Genomic DNA, 12,624 nt, shown 5'->3' with positions numbered 1-12,624 from the left:
TAAAATCAAATACATCAGAAATACAGTGTAGACATTGTTAATGTTGTAAATGGCTATTGTAGCTGGAAACAGCATATTTTTAATGGAATATCTCAGACTCCCCATCTTAATCTTTTCTTTTTATTGGCCAGTCTGAGATATGGCTTTTTTTTTGCAACTCTGCCTAGAAGGTCAGCATCCTGGAGTCGCCTCTTCACTGTTGACGTTGAGACTGGTGTTTTGCGGGTACTATTTAATGAAGCTGCCAGTTGAGGACCTGTGAGGCGTCTGTTTCTCAAACTAGACACTCTAATGTATTTGTCCTCTTGCTCAGTTGTGCAATGGGGCCTCCCACTACTCTTTGTATTCTGGTTAGAGCCAGTTTGCGCTGTTCTGTGAAGGGAGTAGTACACAGCGTTGTACGACATCTTCAGTTTCTTGGCAATTTCTCGCATGGAATAGCCTTCATTTCTCAGAACAAGAATAGACTGACGACTTTCAGAAGAAAGTTATTTGTTTCTGGCCATTTTGAGCCTGTAATCGAACCCACAATTGCTGATGCTCCAGATACTCAACTAGTCTCAAGAAGGCCTGTTTTATTGCTTCTTTAATCAGCACAACCGTTTTCAGCTGTCTAACATAATTGCAAAAGGGTTTTCTAATGATCAATTAGCCTTTTAAAATGATAAACTTGGATTAGCAAACACAACGTGCCGTTGGAACACAGGACTGATGGTTGCTGATAATGGGCCTCTGTACCCCTATGTAGATATTCCATTAAAGAAGCCATTTACAACATTAACAATGTCTACACTGTATTTCTGATCAATTTGATGTTATTTTAATGGACATTTCTAAGTGACCCCAAACTTTTGAACAGTAGTGTATATTATAATTAAATAAGGCAAATCTGGAAGTGAAGGAATATCACATTTTTAACAAATGTAGGTTTTAATTTACCTCATGTGGAGATGGACTGTGGTCACCGGCAAAGAAGCCAATCCACAGTGTCTAGGTTTGGCTGGGTGTGCAGATATAAAATTAACCCAACGCAATTTGTATGGAACAGCAGTCAAATATTTATCCAGTTGATGAGGTCTGGCTCTTTGCGCTGCTCTGACAATAATTAAAGACAAACCAAGCTAAAGGTGAGACGCAATGACATCAATGTTGAAATGATGTAACATCCAGATGGCTTGGTACGAATAGCTAGCACAATAGTGGACAGTGCAACAGTATTAGCTAGTTGATACTGTGGGAGCATTGAGGTTGAATTTTAGTTATTTCCTGTTTAGAATGTTTGATGTGTTCTGACGAGACATTCTAAATGTCCGGATGGCTGTTTACCTTGTTTGTAGAATCAGGTCAAGCACTTCCACAGGCTGAGTGAGATGTTTAGACTAGAGTCCTAAAATCCCAAATAAACCTTCAAGCACCTAGGTTCATCCAAATCCCCCAACCATGTCTTCCTTCTCAACTCATTATCTGCAATTACTATGCACGCCAATAAATTACACCTTGCTGTATTTTGTCAATGAAAAATATCCATTGACTTTGATGTACAGTGCTGTATGTTATTGACAAACAGGTAGAATGGGTATTGTTAGTATAGTAAGGGGTAGCCTGTTGAGAAGGCATTGGTCTCACTGACATGGGATCACAGTCCGAGGTATGTGTCCGATGAGTACCATTCAGAATAAGAGGAGTGCAGCTAAAGATCAATAAAGCACTGGAGCGCTCTGTGGGTCTCCTTCATAGAGGCCCCTGCTCCCAACACAGACTGATAACTCAGTTAGAGCGGAAATAAGTCCACGGGCATCTTTATACTATTCAAAGCAGTCAGGCCCAATGTTGTGATTATATGTGTATTTGTGAGTGTGTAGTTTTATGTGTGCTTGTGTGTAGGTGTGTTTGTTTCATGTGTCTGTGTGTGTGTGTGTGTGTGTGTGTGTGTGTGTGCTTGAGTGTGTGCCTGTGCCACCTCACGTAAATACAAGCCTGAGTTGGCCTGTATCCATTCAGAATGTGATGATGCTATTTTCTCTTTTCATACAGTCAAACATGCCTTTTCAAATGTCAAATCTAAGCCAAGGACTCACAGTATTAATGTGAAGGTTGTGAGATGTGCAAGGAAACAAGGCAGGACGGGAGAAAGAGGGGATTTCACAAATCTCAGATCAAAGATGTCTAATTATGTAAATCAAGAATTCTCCAAATATCAGCATTACTAAAGAGGATTTGAGAAGGTAAATGATAAATCACCAATCAGCTTGCCAAATCAATACATATGATATTAACCATAATTTTAAAATGTACTTGCAAAATAACTTTGAGGTTTAATCATACATACGTATTGACCGCAAACTGAAAAATGAATTAATATTAAAGGAACAACTCAATAAAATAAATAGTATCCTCTGCTGATTCAGCAGAAATATGGTCTTTGTTGGTTATAGTATCTTTGTTCATGTGTTCCTAGAAATGGAAGGACGTTAAACAGAACAGAACTGACAAACGCTCTGGAAAAATCTTATCAGACATCAGAAGGCAGAGGGGGTTCTTTGGAAAACATCCTCAATGACCACATTGACATTACCTCTGTAGCTCAGCTGGTAGAGCACGGCGCTTGTAACGCCGAGGTAGTGGGTTCGATCCCCGGGACCACCCATACACAAAAATGTATGAACGCATGACTGTAAGTCGCTTTGGATAAAAGCGTCTGCTAAATGGCATATTATTATTATTACAAATGACAACCCTGCTGCTGGCTGATGCTAACTGCAGTGCTGCAGCCATTCACACAGATCAGAGAGCAGAGTCTGTTCCAGGTTGTGTCTGAAATGGCATCCAGAAATGCGCAACTCCAGTCCTCGGGGGCCAGAGTGGTGTCACACTTGTTCCCATCCATAGCAAACACAGCTCATTAAACTAATTGCCTTCTAAACTGAATATCACGATTAGTTGATTATTGGAGTCAGGTGTGTTAGCTGGGGCTGGGGAAAAAGTATGACACCAATTAGGCCCCTGAAGACTGGAGATGCCCATCCCTGCCCTATATAGTGCACTATGTAGAGAATATGGTGCCATTTTGGAGTCTGTTCCAGCTCTGTTTCTGTTTGGGGTTTATCTCCTGCTAGCGTCATGGCGACAGAGGAATGTAGATGTGGCTAACCTGTGCTCCAGTAAAATAATCTGGTTCCAGATCTGTTTGTGCTGTCTTGCCAACTCTAATGGCCATTTGTTGGTAAGACAGCACAAACAGATCTGGGACCAGGCTGGGGAGCCAACATGGTAACCTGTTCTCACCTTGTCACATAGCTAATGTACTGTACACTAACACTACAACAGCTCAGCCTCAACACACAGAACAGACAGGTAGACTCACCAAGAGAACATTCATCAATAACAGCAGATTGATCACACTCTAAAACAGAACAGAGGAAGTCGATACTGTGTCCGACAAACTAATACCTATTAAATGTTTACAGTTTTAAACCCCTATGATATTTTGATGTTTGACTTTGGAGTCAATAGCTTTTTTTAAATGATTATTATAATAACCCCCTATGAAATTTGGATTTGAGAACCTTACATTACTTAAAACGAACAACAACAACTTAATTCACCAGGCGATGAATGCAGCATTACCTGTCTGAGACCCCCTGTGGTTTCCAGTTAAATGAAGATTAGATCCGATTAATTATATCTCCCTATGTGGCTAACCTGGAAGGGTTCAGTTCAGCATCCTGATGAGGCTGTGTGTGTGTGATTGTGTGTGTGTGTGCATGTGTGTGTGTGCGTGCTTGTGTGTTATGACGCTGTAATATATTAGAGGAGGAGATAAGACACACCTATTGATAAGAGATCCAATTACAGTCAACATGAAAACACATTTAACTCACAAATTATAATTCAATGCCATGGCTTTGCATTAGAAATGGTTATTTTGCTATTAGCTTTGGTGAAGCTCCTTTGTGATTCCTAACTGCCCATTGTATCAAGTGTTCGAGGCATTATTGGATAGGCCAGTCATCTAGTCATCTTCTGTCTGCTGTCTACTGTGTCACTCACAACCCCATTGAACACACTGGGATGAGCTTGAGACAGAACAAAACATTAAGTATTACACTCCATTTGCATATCATTAGGAAGATGGGAGGCCACCACCCCCTATGGGTTACTCCCTTATAAATATATTTAAATATATAAATATCATGAATACATTAATTGATATTGCCCTCACATCATCTCTAAAAGCAAGCAGGCCTCACGTCTATAGTGCAACGCCGCCTTGTTTCTCTGGGGAGAGGACTCGCATGACACAGAGACAGAAGCACACAAATAACACACACAGACACAGAAACACACATATGCAGGCATGCACACACACACACACACACACACACACACATGCATTCTCCCTTTTCTCCCTTTTCATTTTTCACAGTTCAACGAAAAGAGCAATTACATCAGTGTCTGCAAGCCTGAAGACGTGAGCGTCGCTGTGGGCAAACACCTGGCCGCATTTAGTGGAGCAGGAGCCGCGCTGCAGCCAGATGTGAGCTGCAGGTCTGGGGCACACGGAGGGAGGCACATGGAGCCTGTGATCCAGCCCCAACAATGACCCCTGGGTCCGGGCGGCGAGAGGAACCAGTGAAACCCTAAAAACACTTCCATCACAACCAGTTAATATTACTATCCTTCACGAACGTGGAGTCCAACCATCAATGTTTAAGACTTCAGCCATCCATCAGGTATCCATTTAGCATGTGTCCGTATTTTCCTATTGAATCAGTGAGATTAGCATTACAAAGCGAGGGGTTTGAAATGTTGTCAAAACATATCATCACTGATATTGCTTCAAACATGCCAAGAGTAAGAAGTACACTGCACAACACACAACATATAATGTAAGACGTTTGGCAGGAATGAGTGGATGGTGTGATCTGTAGAGAGAGAGAGAGAGAGAGAGAGAGAGAGAGAGAGAGAGAGAGAGAGAGGGAGAGGCACAAACAGAGAGAGAAAAACACTTAGAACAAGAGAGAAGAGAGCGGAAGAGAGAGAGAGAGAGGGGGGGGGGGGAGGAGAGAGAGAGAGAGAGAGAGAGAGAGAGAGAGAGAGAGAGAGAGAAAGAAAGAAAGAAAGAAAGAAGAAAGAAAGAAAGAAAGAAAGAAAGAAAGAAAGAAAGAAAGAAAGAAAGAAAGAAAGAAAGAAAGAAAGAAAGAAAGAAAGAAAGAAAGAAAGAAAGAAAGAAAGAAAGAAATTGGAATTAGAACATTCATTCCCTGAAGTATTTACATTGTATATAACTTACAAGTAATACATAGTGCCAACATCATCCATGTACATTTTGTTGTTAACCTCATTGCATTGTACTGTATTTACTGAAATGCTGTACCACTATACTGCTTTGGTAATATCTTCAAATTGTACTTCAAATGCCAATAAAGCAATCTGAATCTGAATCTGATAGAGAAAAAGAGAGAGAGAGAGAGAGAGAGAGAGAGAGAGAGAGAGAGAGAGAGAGAGAGAGAGAGTGACAGAGACAGAGACAGAGAGGAGAGAGAGTAGAGAGCGCAAGAGAGAGAGAGTGAGCGAGAGAGAGAGACAGAGACAGAGAGCGTGAGAGAGAGAGAGAGAGACAGAGACAGAGAGAGAGAGAGAGAGAGAGAAAGAGAGAGAGAGAGTAGAGAGTGCAAGAGAGAGAGAGAGAGTAGAGAGAGCAAGAGAGAGAGAGAGAGAGATAGAGAGAGAGGGAGAGAGAGAGAGCGCGACAGAGACAGAGAGAGCGAGAGAGAGAAGCGAGAGAGAGAGAGAGAGAGAGAGAGCGAGACAGAGAGAGAGAGAGAGAGAGAGAAGAGAGAGAGAGAGAGAGAGAGAGAGAGAGAGAGAGAGAGAGAGAGAGAGAGAGAGAGAGAGAGAGAGAGAGAGAGAGAGAGAGAGAGAGAGAGAGAGAGAGAGACAGTATGGCATTTGACCCCCGTGTGACCTGCATGCCAACCCCTCACATGTGGTTCACATCTGTCCTCCACTACAATGCCTCTTCAGGCTCTGGCTTCTGGCTCTGAGCCACTTGTTGCAGCAGCAGGCATGGAACATGGAGCCCCAGTCAGCCTCCATATGCCTGCTAGCCAATTAACAGCAAAATAAACCCAAACAGATTTCAATTGATAAATCTTTAATGATACGAGGGATTTTACACAAATGCACACTTGACAGTGCTAATTTAAAGCAAATACCAAAGCTTGATTAAAAATTCCCCAGGCCAGGGAGAGGATAAATGTTTGAATAATTTATCAGATTTAATTGACACGACTATGATGCTGTAAACAGAAATGTTTTGATGTTCGTAATGCATTTTGACACGAAAGGAGGTTTTGGGGCGGATCCAAAATAGAGCACAACGGAAATGTGGTACAGGCAAGAGAGGAGGGGGAGGGGGGTGGGGGAGGTGGGAGGGCGGGGTCACAAGAGGAGGCAAACAAGGGGGGCTCCCCCTTCCTGATTTAGTAAGCCGTCTGCACTAAATTAACTATCAGTACTCTCTATTTACATATTATTCCAGATCTGCGCAGGCTGCAAGTGAGACCGCCATCGGGTATCTTATAATAACTAATTTGGAAAAAAATGACGGGAAAAGAACCAGGCAGGATGGCGAACGTTCAGCAAACACAGTGGTACAAAACCTCGGAGCCAGCCCCAGGCAACAGCACTTTATTTTGACCCTGGGAAACTGACACTAAACAAGGATGTAAATACACTGAGAGAGAGGGAGGGGAGGAGAGGGAGCCAATAATTCTCACGCCGGGCACATCTGGTGTTTGTCACAGCCGTGCGTTGGGGCTCTTCACACCGCGGCACACACACACACGCGCGCGCACACACACACACACATACATACACACCAGCCTGCATGTGCTCAACCTGGCTCCACTGTCATGGCCTCTCCCAGGTGTGTGTGTGACCGCCACACAGAGGGAGAGGGAGAGACAGAGGGAAAGAGAGAGAGAGAGAGAGAGAGAGAGAGAGAGAGAGAGAGAGAGAGAGAGAGAGAGAGAGGGATAAAGATAGGTAGAGAGTGAAATAGAGCGAGAGAGAGAGAGCTAGATAGGGAGAGAGAGAAGGATAAAGAGAGGTAGTGAGTGAAATAGAGAGAGATAGAGAGCTAGATAGGGAGAGAGAGCGAGAGAGGGAGAGAGAGAGAGAGAGAGAGAGAGAGAGAGAGAGAGAGAGGGGAGAAAAAGAGAGAGAAAGAGAGAGAGAGGGGGGGGAGAAAAATAGAGAGAAAGAGATGAAGGAGAGCATTTGGAGAATGAGAATGTGGGAGTTGTGGAGACATACAGTACTTACCGTACACAGGAGACTCGCCAGAAGAGATATGACCTGCAGGTGTGTGTATAGGCGACCACTCGTATGATAAGACACCTATTTGCATGTGTGTAGTCACTCCTTCCTGGCAGGTCTGGACCAGTAAACATCACCGTTATCTGTAAACAAACATACTTGCTAGTGACTATAAATGAATACATCAAATTTTGATGGGAATCGCCGTGTTCGTCAACCGAGCAACAGAACGGCCTACACCATGATACAATGTACACCTGAATACATGAATACAAAACCAGGGGCCTTTCTGTTTGTAGGGCTATGTTGACTGAATTTTTCAAGATGTTATTTTGATTTGACACGAGTCTGGGCTCAGCGGAGTGGAGAGACAGACAGACACAGAGAGAGAGTGGATCGTATACAGTACAGGGCCTTTGTCTGTGGAGACAGAGCGAGACGGAGGCACAAGCATGTCACTAAGGAGGAAACCAAGGGGAAGACACACAACAAGACAATTAGTCTGCTAACAGCGCCGGAAGAAGATGGCTGCCGTTTTACAGCCCTCTAACCAATTGTACTATTATGTGTGTTTTTCCGCGTTATTTGTAATTTATTTTGTACATAATGTTTCTGCCATCGTCTCTTATAACCAAAGAGAGCTTCTGGATATCAGGACAGCGATTACTCACCTCGCGTTGGACGAACACTTTTTCTTCAACGAGGCGTTCGCGAAGGATATTCTACAGACTCCCGACAAGGCCCAGATCCCCGTCATTCGCGTGAGGAAGAGACGGAGATATCGTGGACGTAGGTCGGGGTGCCTTGTAAGGATCCGACGGCGACAGTAAACTGCCTCTCCCATCAATCCTATTAGCCAACGTTCAAGCTTTGGAGAATAAAATGGACGATTTAAGATTACGGTTATCCTACCAACGGGACATTAAAAACTGTAATATCTTATGTTTCACGGAGTCGTGGCTGAGCGAGCGACAATGATAACATTCAGCTAGCAGGCTATCGCTACATCGGCAGGACAGAACGGCAGACTCGGGTAAGACGAGGGTGGCGGTCTCTGTATATTTGTAAACAACAGCTGGTGCACCAAATCAAATACTAAGGAAGTCTCAAGGTTTTGCTCGCCTGAGGTAGAGTATCTTATGATAAGCTGCAGACCACACTATTTACCAAGAGAGTTTTCATCTATATTTTTCATAGCTGTCTATTTACCACCACAAACCAATGCTGGCATTAAGATTGCACTGAATGAGTTGTACAAGGCCATTAATCAACAGGAAAACGCTCATCCAGATGCAGCGCTCCTAGTAGCAGGGGACTTTAATGCAGGAAACTTAAATCCGTTCTACCTAATTTCTACCAGCATGTTAAATGTGCAACCAGAGGGAAAAAAACTCTAGACCACCTTTACTCCACACACAGAGACGCATACAAAGCTCTCCCCTCGCCCTCCATTTGGCAAATCTGACCATAACTCTATCCTCCTGATTCCTGCTTATAAGCAAAAACTGAAGCAGGAAGCACCAGTGATTCGGCTAATAAAAAAGTGGTCAGATGACGCAGATGCTAAGCTACAGGACTGTTTTGCTAGCACAGACTGGAACATGTTCGGGGATTCTTCAGACAGCATTGAGGAGTACACCACATCAGTCACTGGCTTCATCAATAAGTGCATCGATGATGTCGTCCCCACAGTGACCGTACGTACATACCCCAACCAGAAGCCATGGATTACAGGAAACATCCGCACTGAGCTAAAGGGTAGAGCTGCCGCTTTCAAGGAACGGGACTCTAACCCGGACGCTTATAAGAAATCCCGCTATGACCTCCGACGAACCATCAAACAGGCAAAGAGTCAATACAGGTCTAAGATTGAATCATACTACACTGGCTCTGACGCTCATCCAGATGTGGCAGGGCTTGAAAACTATTACAGACTACAAAGGGAAGCACAGCCGCGAGCTGCCCAGTGACACAAGCCTACCAGACGAGCTAAACCACTTCTATGCTCGCTCGAGGCAAGCAACACTGAAGCATGCATGAGAGCACCAGCTGTTCCGGACGACTATGTGATCACGCTCTCCGTAGCCGATGTGAGTAAGACTTTTAAGCAGGTCAACATTCACAAGGCCGCAGGGCCAGACGGATTACCAGGGCGTGTACTCCGAAAGCATGTGCTGACCAACTGGCAAGTGTCTTCACTGACATTTTCAACATGTCCCTGACTGGAGTCTGTAATACCAACATGTTTCAAGCAGACCACCATAGTCCCCGTGCCCAAGAACTCTAAGATAACCTGCCTAAATGACTACCCGACCCGTGGCACTGACGTCTGTAGCCATGAAGTGCTTTGAAAGACTGGTCATGGCTCACATCAACAGCATAATCCCAGAAACCCTAGACCCACTCCAATTTGCATACCGCCCCAACAGATCCACAGATGATGCAATCTCTATCGCACTCCACACTGCCCTTTCCCACCTGGACAAGAGGAACACCTACGTGAGAATGCTATTCATTGACTACAGCTCAGCATTCAACACCATAGTGCCCTCAAAGCTCATCACTAAGCTAAGGATCCTGGGACTAAACACCTCCCTCTGCAACTGGATCCTGGACTTCCTGACGGGCCGCCCTCAGGTGGTAAGGGTAGGTAACAACACATCTGCCACACTGATCCTCAACACGGGGCCCTCAGGGGTGCGTGCTCAGTCCCCTCCTGTACTCTCTGTTCACCCATGACTGCATGGCCAGGCACGACTCCAACACCATCATTAAGTTTGCCGACGACACAACAGTGGTAGGCCTGATCACCGACAACGATGAGACAGCCTATAGGGAGGAGGTCAGAGATCTGGCCGTGTGGTGCCAGGACAACAACCTCTCCCCCCTCAACGTGACCAAGACAAAGGAGATGATTGTGGACTACAGGAAAAAAAAAGAGGACTGAGCACGCCCCCATTCTCATCGACGGGCTGTAGTGGAACAGGTTGAGAGCTTCAAGTTCCTTGGTGTCCACATCACCAACGAACTATCATGGTCCAAACACACCAAGACAGTCGTGAAGAGGGCACGACAAAGCCTATTCCCCCTCAGGAGACTAAAAAGATTTGGCATGGGTCCTCAGATCCTCAAAAAAATTCTACAGCTGCACCATCGAGAGCATCCTGACTGGTTGCATCACCGCCTGGTATGGCAACTGCTTGGCCTCTGACCGCAAGGCACTACAGAGGGTAGTAAAGCGTACGGCCCAGTACATCACAGGGCAAAGCTCCCTGCCATCCAGGACCTCTATACCAGGCGGTGTCAGAGGAAGGCCCTCAAAATTGTCAAAGACTCCAGTCACCCTAGTCATAGACTGTTCTCTCTGCTACCGCACGGCAAGCGGTACCGGAGTGCCAAGTCTAGGTCCAAAGACTTCTCAACAGCTTCTACCCCCAAGCCATAAGACTCCTGAACAGCTAATCATGGCTACCCGGACTATTTGCACTGCCCCCCACCCCATACTTTTACGCTGCTGCTACTCTGTTAAGTATTTATGCATAGTCACTTTAACTCTACCCACATGTACATATTACCTCAACTACCTCAACTAGCTGGTGCCCCGCACATTGACTATGCAACGGTACCCCCCTGTATATATAGCCTCCCTACTGTCACTTTATTCTATTGTATATATAGCCTCCCCTACTGTCACTTTATTTTTACTTCTGCTCTTTTTTTCTCAACACTTTTTTGTTGTTGTTTTATTCTTACTTTTTTTGTTTAAAATAAATGCACTGTTGGTTAAGGGCTGTAAGTAAGCATTTCACTGTAATGTCTGCACCTGTTGTATTCGGCGCATGTGACCAATAAAATTTGATTTGATTTGATTTGAGTCTGGTCAGAGATCTGAATAGCAGACAGTTTGGCACTAGACACACACAGACACACACACAGACAGGGTTTTGTCCCATTGATGGTTTTTTTCATACAGTTGAAATGAAATCAGTCTGCAGTCAGAGAAAAAGCCTCTGTTGTGTGTGTGTGTACCCCAATCTCGGCATGGGCGGGCCTTGAAGCAGGGCTGACATTATAACACACACCAGACGTTTACTTGCCAGAACAATGTATCACTTTCACATCAAAGGAAACGCCTCCTTTAAAATGAAGCGGTGGTGGATGTCAGCTTGCTTGTGCTTTATTCACTTCTATCAATAAACCTGCAGTTGGGGTATAAGGTAATCAGGAAACACAGCCAAATAGGGCTGACAATGTATCAAAGCCTGCGCTCGGAGGCAACAGCAAAACCCTAACAAGCCAGTTTATTACCGGTAGCTGTTACTGACATTAGTCAAAACCAAAAGAAAGATAAAATAGAATAAGGAATGAATGCGATGCTGGAATAGCCCTCGGCAGCCTGTGCGCCTCATGCTTTTGATAACCACACGCCTCCTTCTTTGATATGATAACAAATATAAATTGTTTTAAAACATCAAATGCGAGGAGAGCTGTAGCTATACCCAGAATTCAATGGTGTTCATCTAGAAGAGGGTGACATACAGACACACACAGCCAGGGCCGGATCCAAAGACAGCAGGAGACACATACTGGCTGAGATGAACTCATTCACATCGAGAGACCCCGGCTCAGCTCGGCTCCACCAGGCTCATTCTGCTGTAAAAAAAACAGCAGTGCAGGCTTCCATAACCTCTATACCTGAATCACTCAGCCAAGGGTTACCCTCCTGCTCCCCTCCTCAGGGGGATCCATGTTGTCGGACTCCCCCTGGTCGTGCTCTGCTGTCTGGGAGGCTTGTACAGGATGCTCTGGGGTCCATGGAAGGTGAAGAGGGAAGATTGAATCCCTGCCTCCTCGTGTCCTTGGATTTGTTTGTTTCGATCCCGGGCTAAACTGAGGGAGTAGACATTAAAAGGAGGGAGGAGAGAGAGAAGGAGGTGGAGAGGGAGGGAGGGAGGGATGACTACAAGCCCCAGCAGGTATGCTGGGTGTGTTGAGGGTAAAGAAGATGCTGCAAAAAGAAAATCTCATCCAAATAATTTTTGCCCCATGGCCAGTAAAATGCAAATAACAGATCAAAGGGGTTTGGAATGGAAAACTGGAGAGATTGGAGTGAATATCATCACAGCTCCTCACCATGACACTTCAGTGGGCTATATATCATGGGTATGGGAGAAATACCTCAAACTCATAACTGAACTGTGCTGGACAGGTGCTCCCTCTCCCTCTCCCTCTCTCTCTCTCTCTCTCTCTCTCTCTCTCTCTCTCTCTCTCTCTCTCTCTCTCTCTCTCTCTCTCTCGCTC

This window comes from Coregonus clupeaformis, unplaced genomic scaffold (assembly GCF_020615455.1).
Source record: "Coregonus clupeaformis isolate EN_2021a unplaced genomic scaffold, ASM2061545v1 scaf0227, whole genome shotgun sequence".
Lineage (NCBI taxonomy): Eukaryota > Metazoa > Chordata > Actinopteri > Salmoniformes > Salmonidae > Coregonus > Coregonus clupeaformis.
This window is presented reverse-complemented; position numbering follows the sequence as displayed.